The sequence below is a fragment of the Desmodus rotundus genome, chromosome 2 (genome assembly GCF_022682495.2).
Source record: "Desmodus rotundus isolate HL8 chromosome 2, HLdesRot8A.1, whole genome shotgun sequence".
Lineage (NCBI taxonomy): Eukaryota > Metazoa > Chordata > Mammalia > Chiroptera > Phyllostomidae > Desmodus > Desmodus rotundus.
Genome location: NC_071388.1, coordinates 88820449 through 88829947, shown reverse-complemented (window position 1 = coordinate 88829947; position 9499 = coordinate 88820449). Strand labels below are relative to the sequence as shown.

Genomic DNA, 9499 nt, shown 5'->3' with positions numbered 1-9499 from the left:
TACTTTCTGATTTGCTTTGATCTATTATTCAGGCATTAAATTCCAGCTTCAGTGCACCCAGGATGTAAAACCCAAATGTAATCACTGTTGCAGAAGGAGATAACATAACATTGCCGGTTTGAAAGAGGCATTTCCTTTTGCTCAAGGGGTGTAGAATGTGATACATGCCCTTTCCATGTCATTCAGGCAACTGACCTCGTTGCAACGGCTTTTTTTTTTTTGCCAAAAAGTAAAACCATTTAAGAATCATGTTTTTGGAATTGTAAGTTATGTGTGATGCTATTTTGTGTGCTATTACCATAAATTATGATATTCTTTTGTTCACAAAATAAAGTGGGTTCTTTTTTGTTTTTTGGTTTTTTTAGTGTGACTTTACGGAAGTCAAACACCTTCACATACATTATCAACTTGCCTAAAAAGTTACTTCTTTTTTGGTTCAACCACACTGAAAAACATTTATGCACAGGTTATTATTCTTTCCTCAACAAATAGAGTTCATAAGTTAGAATTCCCTTACAATATATTAAATCCCTCTCAGTCCATACGTCCAAAGACAAAAGAGCCCCCTGTGAGAATGTTAAAAGTTGCCATGATTACTTTTACTTTCATCTTTGATAATACTTCATTATCCATTTGGCTTTTTAAAAAAAAATATATTCTTCCAAAATCCAAAGTGAATAAAAGTTTGAACACGTCAAATGATTTTATAAACTAAAAATATTCTGACTACTGCTGTTTAAAATTTATTTTTATTTTATCATTTCTCCTCTCTCTTTTTTGTTTCCTTCTTCATATCTGTTCATATGTATACATGTGAACTATGCCCTTACTCTATGCTTCTGACTGGTTTTGAGCATGGGAGTGATGCTGCAAGACACCAATTCCAAAGTATTCAGATTATTTCAATGAGCATTTCTCCTTCAGACACTGCCCAGACAGCGTGTACGAATCGAGGCGCGGTAAGAGAGTCGTACTAGATTAGCTCTTCATTACCCAAGCTCTATCATTTGGCCTTAGAAATTGATCATCTGAGCTAACTTTTTGTGTGGTTCTTAAATAATTTACTTTCTTCCATCTCTCTCCCTGCTACTCCCAGCTCCACATAGCAAGTTTTTTACTAAACTTAATCTAGTTTCCCAAAGTTATCAGAATAAAACTGCCATTTTTCTACTACATTATTTTACCTGGCAAGGGCTTTAGAACAAGGAGGCTTTTGGCCGCATTTTTGAGAGGTAGGGATTTGATAATAATTAACTTTCTTGATAACCAGAAGGCAATGAGGAATTTGAAGGCCACGGTACCAGTTGGATAAACTGGCCAGCAGCATTGCAGCTTGTTCTTTGTGAAAGAAAACAATGATTAAGTTGGATTCTGATCTATTCTATGATGAAAGAGTCCCTGGATTATGAACTGATTAGAAGGATCTGGTGCGGTGTGAATAGAACTGGATGTTGGTAGTCGCGTGGGCATTTTCCTAGCCGTTGGCTCCTAAGAACAGAATTCTGACTGCAAATAAGGAGGTGGTGGGTGCGTAAAGTCAATATTGCTATCACAAAAATTAATGAGTGTTCAGATTTTTATATTATGGCTATTCCTGTCGTTGACGAAACATGAATTAATTCGGTTGCTTTTAAAGTTCAAATCAAAGTGCTTTGGGAGTTGCCTTGTCTGCTTTCTCACTAGCAAGAATCATCCTTTTAGCTGTTTGATTTTCAATGCTTTAAACCAACTTCCTCATTCATAAAATTCAATTAAATATAGTCTCTGCCCATCAGGTTGTGATAGGGTTAAATGAGATTATATAAGGGAATCAGGTGAGTTAATATATGTGAAATACTTTGATCAGCGCCTAATACACGGCAAGCATTCAATACATATCAGCCATCACTGTCATCACCACCATTATCACCATGGTCATTAAGTCATTTGACATCCAATACGTTTAATTTTAGGAATTAAAAGGAATTAAATTTAGCAATTTAAAGGAATTGCTTCTCTAAACTTTAGTAATTGGACAGTGGAGACTCATCAGGAATTGTACTTTCACTTTTCTGCCATCAGTTTAGTCAATCTAGGAATGTGTTCACAGTTGGAGCACTCTTGAACCCTCCTTCTAGGTAGAAGAGAAATACTATTAACTATGGTAGGGCTGTATGTTAAGAGAGGAGCTATCTTTATTCATCCATTTCCCCAAATTTTATTTTCCACTGACTTGTAGAAGGTAGAATAGTGGCAGAACTTTCCCAAATCCACTGGTTCCTACTTCCACATTCTAAAATTTCTGATATTCTTGAATATTTTTATTTGTATTAAATCAAAATCTCCTAATTGCATAGGAGATTTTTATAAAAGCTCTTTGTAAGAGTTTATAAAGTATGGGCTATTGCAAAAATGCTTTTGATGGTGGCACTTGCTTTGGTCCTCTTTTGACCACTCTTTTCATGTTTTCAGTGCTCTATTAAGGAAAGGTTCAGGGTATATTGCTGAAATGTATGAGATCACAGAACGTGTTACTTCTACTGATGGTAAGTACAGTGCATTGGAGTGTTGGAGCAGGGCTGAAATCTACCCAGCTCTGACAAGGGAAGGGACATTTCCTGGTTGACAGTGGCACAACATTTACTCTCCTGGGTATCTTACTCTCTATGAACTCGTACAAATAAACAGAAAGAAGAGCTTACATTTGCAGAGTACCCACTATGTGCAAGTTACTTTCCATAATAAAAGCTCTAATTTATAGAGGATTTTGTATATGTATTACATACATACTTGAACTTATTTGATTCTGAGATATGAAGTCTCTGACATAGCTACTGTTTTTCTTCCAGTTTTACACATGAGGAACTGAAACCACAGAAATGTTACACAACCTGTTTAGGTTACCCAGCTAGGAAGTGGCAGAATTGAGATTCGAAGCCAGGAAATCTGGCTTCTTACCACCTGCTGGTTAATTCCTACCACAACTGGCTGTGTGGATATCATTTTTTCCCTTAAAAACAACACAAAACAAACAAACAAAAAAAGAGAATCTCAGAGAAGTGAAGAGCAGCTCGTACTTGCCTTCTTTGTTCCACCACACTCAGATAAAATGTCACATCACACATATCTAATTATTTCTTTGTCAAAGAGAAACAGAACGCAGATTTGGATATAGTTGTATGCACCTGTGGTTGTTTGCCAGCGCCCTGCACCGTGTCCCAGGTGGAGTCAGCCCATGAAGACGCTCAGCAGAGCTCAGGAGAAGTGTGAGGGCCCAGTGAGGTCTGTGTCTCGAAGCACATTTCACACCCACGTTTGTTATCCTCCCAGAACACCTGCTGACGGATGGATAGCTGGCTAAAGATTTAAAAGATGAGCTGAGCTGGATTTTTGAGGCCAAAATTCCTCCTGGGTTCATCTCCACGCTGGTAGCTGAGGCAATGTTAGCAACTTCCTCCCTCCCGAGGGCTGTCACCTGAGAAAACTTTCTCTGCAGATGCTGCTAGTCAGACTGAGACAAAAGAAAATAGGGGGAAAAAGACCAAAACAGGAGAGAGGGGAAGAGGGAATGAAAAGGAAGTAACAAAAAAATGGAAGAGACTGAAATAAGGAAAGAAGTCCAGTGCTGGAGTTTGTCTACCCCTGCCGGAGGGGGAGAGAGGGCCTGCCATGGACCCAGAGGTCTCCTGTTCCCCTGCTCCTTTTCCTCCCCTCAGGAGGGGAGGTGAGAAAGCAGATTTCCTCCCCCCAGGAATCCTAAATCCTGTGCCAGCCAAAAATTCATTTGAAAACCTAAATTACGTCTGAGGAGAAAGCACCCTCCAAAAGGCCCTGGAGGTCAAAACAATCAGGATTTAAATTAATTGGTTAATGGAAAAAACATTCCTGAGAACAATGCTGATAATTTGCTAAAACTAGGGTGTGTTTGTAACTATTTGAAATGAATTGAATTGCTGGTTACAAGAATTAATGCTTATAGAGAAATTACAATTGAAATCCCCAAGTTAAGTATTAATTCCTTACAGCAATAGGTAATTAGTGAAGTATTGTGCACTTACAGTCAGTATTACATCCAGCACTTAATTATATACTGTCTCAAATTGTTTCCCAGTTGTTGCATGTATGTTGGTCTTGTTTTCCTAAACTTGATCCTAAACTTGGTGAGAGCAAGTGCTGGTTTTTGTTCTTTCATTAGTGTCTCCCACCAGGCTCGGTACAGCCCTAAGCACACACCAATACTCAAAAGTTGATGGATGCTGAGTGGAATAAATCCAGGAGCCTAGAAAAATTTGGCCCTTTGAAGGAAAATGTATTTAGTTATTCCAGCATGCCACAATCAGGGCCCACTTCTTAGGAGAGCCAAAAAAAAGTGAGCACATTATATAGTTTGAGGTTGTGCGTGTTAAATAGAGAATTTGAAAGGAGACATCCTACTTGAGTGAAAAGAAATTGCAGATGACTCCAGGTCAGGTGCTGGCTGCAGAGCAGCTGGATTTGGGTGTTGTCGATTTACCTACATTTTACAAAGACTGAAAATAGGCATTAGGCCAGGAAGGGGATGGAGAGCATGGCTGCCCCATAGTTTCTGGGTTGTCTGTGCTTCTCAAAAGCTTTGGCTGTGACCTGTTTATTAAAAAGCAACTGAATAAAACAAGGCTTTACTACAATCCATTCATGAGTGGCAATAATATTTACCACTACTTTTACTAAGTTGAAATTCATTTCTCCATTTCAGAGCTATAGAAAGAATAACCTCTGCTTTAGGAACATTCTCTCATATTTTCATATTTTCTGAGTAAGTCTTCCATTTAAAAAAACATTTAATGAATGCATCTTAACAACCATTGTCTTTGAAAGAATACTTAAGATTAGTCCATGTCTCATATATGTTCACTTTGATTTCTTATGAAAGTGACAGAGGTGGCAGCTGAGCCCCAGGCTTCTGGGGGTCTTCAAGCCCCCAGTGTGTCTGTTGGTGTTGTAAATGGTGGGATCTGATAAAAACACCTTTGTACAGAGGCTCATAGAACACCTGCATAACCAAGGCCCTCCACCTTATGTGGTCAATCAGAAACTGCTGTGTACAAAATTCCCTTTGCTTCCAACATCGCTAAGAACTTTATCATCTGAATTCATCTAGAAACAATTTAAGGCCTCAACTAAGTGTATAGCTATGAACTTGGACCCAATGTTGGCATAGTGACCTCACTTAATCTCTTTGCTATCAGATTAAATCAGGTGATGAAGTGTATTGAGAAGTCCCCAAATATGTCTAAATGTCTTGATTGACACACCGGGGCAGATTGAAGTATTCACCTGGTAAGCTTCTGTGACAATCATCACTAAGGCCTTGTGTCTTGTACAAAACCAAGCTTCATGAACGAAACTGACATCACTGATGACAGCTCTGCAGTGGAATGGATGCGAGATTTTGAGGCTTTCCAAGATGCTTGGAATCAAGAGACTACATATGTCAGTAACCTAGCTTATTCAATGAGCTTGGTGTTAGATTAGTTTTATAGTTCACTCAGGGTGGTAACTGTGCCTGTTGTTCTGGGTACAGGCTTAGATAAACGCTTTGTGAGAGTCACCTGTGCTGTGGAAGAATATGAAAGGGAATTTTGTCTTAAATATGAACGTCTGAAGAAATCACTGGCCTGGCACAGAGCCAGCATCAGATAACCAGGTAAAAAACTAGACATAGAAGTCCAGGAAGCACAGTGAGTCCCAAGCAAAATGAACCCAAAGAGGCCCACACCAAAACACATCATAATTAAAATGCAAAAGGTTAAAGACAAAGGAAGCATATTAAAAGTAGCAAGAGAAAAGAAGTTAGTTACTGCTCCCGTAACACTGATTTCTCAAAAGAAACTTTTCAGGCCAGAGGGGAGTGGTAAGAAATATTCAAAGTGATGAAAAACAAGAACTTACAACCAAAATTACTTTACTGAGAAAAGCTATCATTTGGAATCTAAAGACAAATAAAGAGCATCCCAGACAAGAAAAAGCCAAAGGAGTTCATCACCATCAAACCAGTATTACATGAAATGTTAAAGGGTCTTCTTTAAGAAGAAAATAGTACATTAAAGATATGAACAATAAAATAATAATAAATACATATCTATCAACAATTGAAGCTGAAAAATAGAATAAACCAATAAGCAGAACAGAAACAGACTCATAGATACAGAGTCTGTTTTGATGGCTGTCAGATGGGAGGGGGGTTGGGAGTATGGGCGAAAAAGGTGAAGGGTTAAGAAGTACAACTTGGCTATGGAATGGTCATGGGGATGTGGAGTGCAGCATAGGGAATATAGTCACTGGTATCCTGGTAGCTAGGTATGGTTTCAGGTGGGTGTGGGATTTATCGGGATGATCACTTGATGGGTTATGTGGTATCTGGTCACTGGGATATACACCTGAAACTAGTATAATATTGCATGCCAACTGTAATTGAAAAATAAAAATTATTAAAAATGTAAATAAAATACTCAATATTCAAAAAAAAAAAAGAACAACTAGAGTGCCTTCAGAAAGACAGAAGCTCTGTAATCTTGGGCACAGGAACTGCCACAGACAGCTCCTCTCCTTTGTAGGACTCTTCTGACTTGATCCTGAAACATTAAATGAAGAGGATGAGGAAGCAGACAGTGGCACTGATGTACTGAGCACAGGGAGGAAAACCATGAAGAGCCAGCATTCCTGAATTTTAGGCAAGAATCAATGGCAAAGTACTGGAAAAGAAACAACAAATAGTTTCTACAAGTCCAAAAGTTTGAAACTCTATAAAGGAACCATCCTAACCGCTGATCGGGGTTGCTATAAAGAACAATTTTGTTCAGAATAGCAAAGTGTCTCTTACTAGGGAAATCTGACTCTGATGAAGCCAGGGATAGAAGACATTTGGACCTGGGAGGTAGATTGATTCCCCTTGGCCTTTTTTGGGGGATTTTTGCAAGAAAAGATATTCTGAATGTTCTTGGATACTGATATTGGTTCAAGCATAAAACTTCATATTTTATCATTTGAACTCAAGTATCTTTGCTGCTGATGGATGGAAGAGAGAGAGAACATATTGTTCATTTCAGATCTATTATTAGGCTGAGTCTATAGCCTCTATTTCCCTAGCATGTTGCACTTGACCCAAGAGTTCCCCCTCCTTTTAGCAGAAAGGGAGAGGGGAAACATGAGCTTGTTCAGAGTGGCAGTGGAGTCTCCTTGGCAACCAGTCAATGTTGGTATGTTATGTGCCTCATGCTTGGTAGATCATTATAGGACACCAAGTTTGCTGAAGTAAGTGGGAGAAATATATTATTAATGAATAAGAATCCTGTTTCTGATGGTGATTGGGATAAAGAGTTTTTGATTTTAACTTTGTTGTAAGCCTGCCTGTCATAATTAAGAAAATCATATAATTACAAATAGATTCACTTCTATTCATCAGAGAGTTTTAAAGCCACATGTCCAAACCTGGCTCAGCAAGGAGGTTTCCCCTGTACGCATCCTAGTAACCAGGTACAGAGCCAGGCCCTACTTGTGTATTGCACTTTGAACTTAACGTAAATATCCTTGCTGACTTATTCAAAGGCCATGGACTTGGTCAGGTGTACATTCCTTATGTAACAGGCATGGTAAGGGTTTACTCTGCCTCCGTTCTTCACAGTTCCATAAAATGCAGCACATTTCTCCCGAGGAATTTTATCCCTGCCCAATCTGTTTCTGTGCTCTCTGGACTAGAAGCACAAAAATCACCTGGGAATCTGTTAGAAATGGGACACTGAAGACCTGAATCAGAAACTGGGGATGGGGCCCAGCAATCTCTTTGAACCACTGCTCTAACTCAGCAATTTTCAACCAGTGCGTTGCAAGAAGTTTTAAAACATGCAGTACCTGAGTATTTAGTCAGGGACACTGACCTCTTTTCCCTTAGATTGAAAACAGCCAACACAACAGTAGTGGTCCAGTGTGGAAGAATCAAAATTATACCTGTTTTTTTTTTTTTGGTCAGGTCAGCGAAAAATATATTTTTTGGTGTGCTACAGAATTTTAGTAATTAGTTTATGTGTGCCATGAGATGAAAAAGGTTGAAAATTGCTAAATTAATGCTCTAACTCAAATAACCTGTGACCGTTCCAGCCCAGGTGAATCTCACTATCAATCCTCACATGACCTGCTTTATCAAAGTACCCTAACTTTGACCACCTGGTTCCTATTCTCCAATTTAAACATTCTAAAATTAAAAATATTTTATTTTAAAATAAAAAGGTGACAGTGGTGATGGAAAGCTTGGGAAATATAAACAAATCTACTTTATAGTAATTATAAGGTAACTACGATATGATTACAGATTAAGTTACTAGACAGAAATTCCAGTTAATACTCTTACATTAAACAAAGGCCGTCTATGAAATTGCGTGTGTCTGTATCTCTAACCTCTTTTCCACTGTTCTTCATATTACATTTTATATTCCAGTAATTTTAAATTGCTTAGGGCTTCATGCATACAACACATTTTTCTAGTCAGGTGAAAGCTAGAAATACATGGCCTAAAATGCCCTTCCTACTTTTCTTGCTAACTCTTTCCTTGGACAAACACTTCAGAAAGCCCCTCTCTAAATTCCCAGATTGGATTTATCTTTCTTCTTTTCTTCTTTCTCTGTCATTCTTTTTTACTTTCTCTGCTCTGACTAGCATGGTGGCCAGCAGCACACAGAAAGGACAAAAGGACTCTATACATTTTTATAGTTATTGCTATTGTTGTTATTAAAGGGCTGATAATTGAGTTCTTATGTGCATTCAAGGTGAGAAATATTTTAGTTTAGAATTTTTCCAGATTGGGGAGGGTATACACCATAAATATTTTCCAATGTTAGAATTTTGGAGGAAATACTGTTATTTGAATTTTTGGCTTTGTGTATGTTAGGATTTTCAAAAATTTGAAAATATTTTTACACTTGAAACTTGGAATTTTACACTGGATATGAAATTTTATACCTAATGGAGTGTGAGGTCTTTTAAATGTAAGAAGCTTTATAAATGACTAAAAACATTCTTTTCAAGTCTTCATAATATAGCACACCTTTTCTTTTTTCAGAAGAAATAAATGAATCAAACAATGTGATATGATAAAAAGAGCCCAGAATGAAATTCAGGTGGCTTAAATTTGCCTTTAATTGTGACACCTGATAAGCTTCCTCACTCTAGTCCTAACTCTGTCTCGCTCAGAGGAAGATAACCTGAGGGGAATTTAAACTCCACTCTAAGTGCCCTCTGGTGTTATGATTTTATATTAAAACATTTTAAATTATCTAGTAAAAATGAAATGCAAGAATGGAAGGGAGGAAGTGCAGAAGGAAGGATTAGAGTGGGGTGTGACTCATTATGGAAAACTTTTGGGAAAAGGTTGTTTCTTAGTCTTGAAGGAAGAAGTGATGGGAAGCTTTACAAACTAGGTGAGCTGAACTGTCTCAATGATTTTGTCCTTTTATGTACACTTTTTTGTGGGAACTGAAAAAAGCAG

The 9499-nt window shown here is 38.0% G+C and overlaps 1 pseudogene; it reads left to right on the top strand.

Annotated features, from left to right (window-relative positions):
- The first annotated feature begins 2488 nt into the window (after nucleotides 1–2488).
- Nucleotides 2489–6735, top strand: LOC112320461 (GPN-loop GTPase 1-like; annotated as a pseudogene).
- Nucleotides 6736–9499: the final 2764 nt, after the last annotated feature.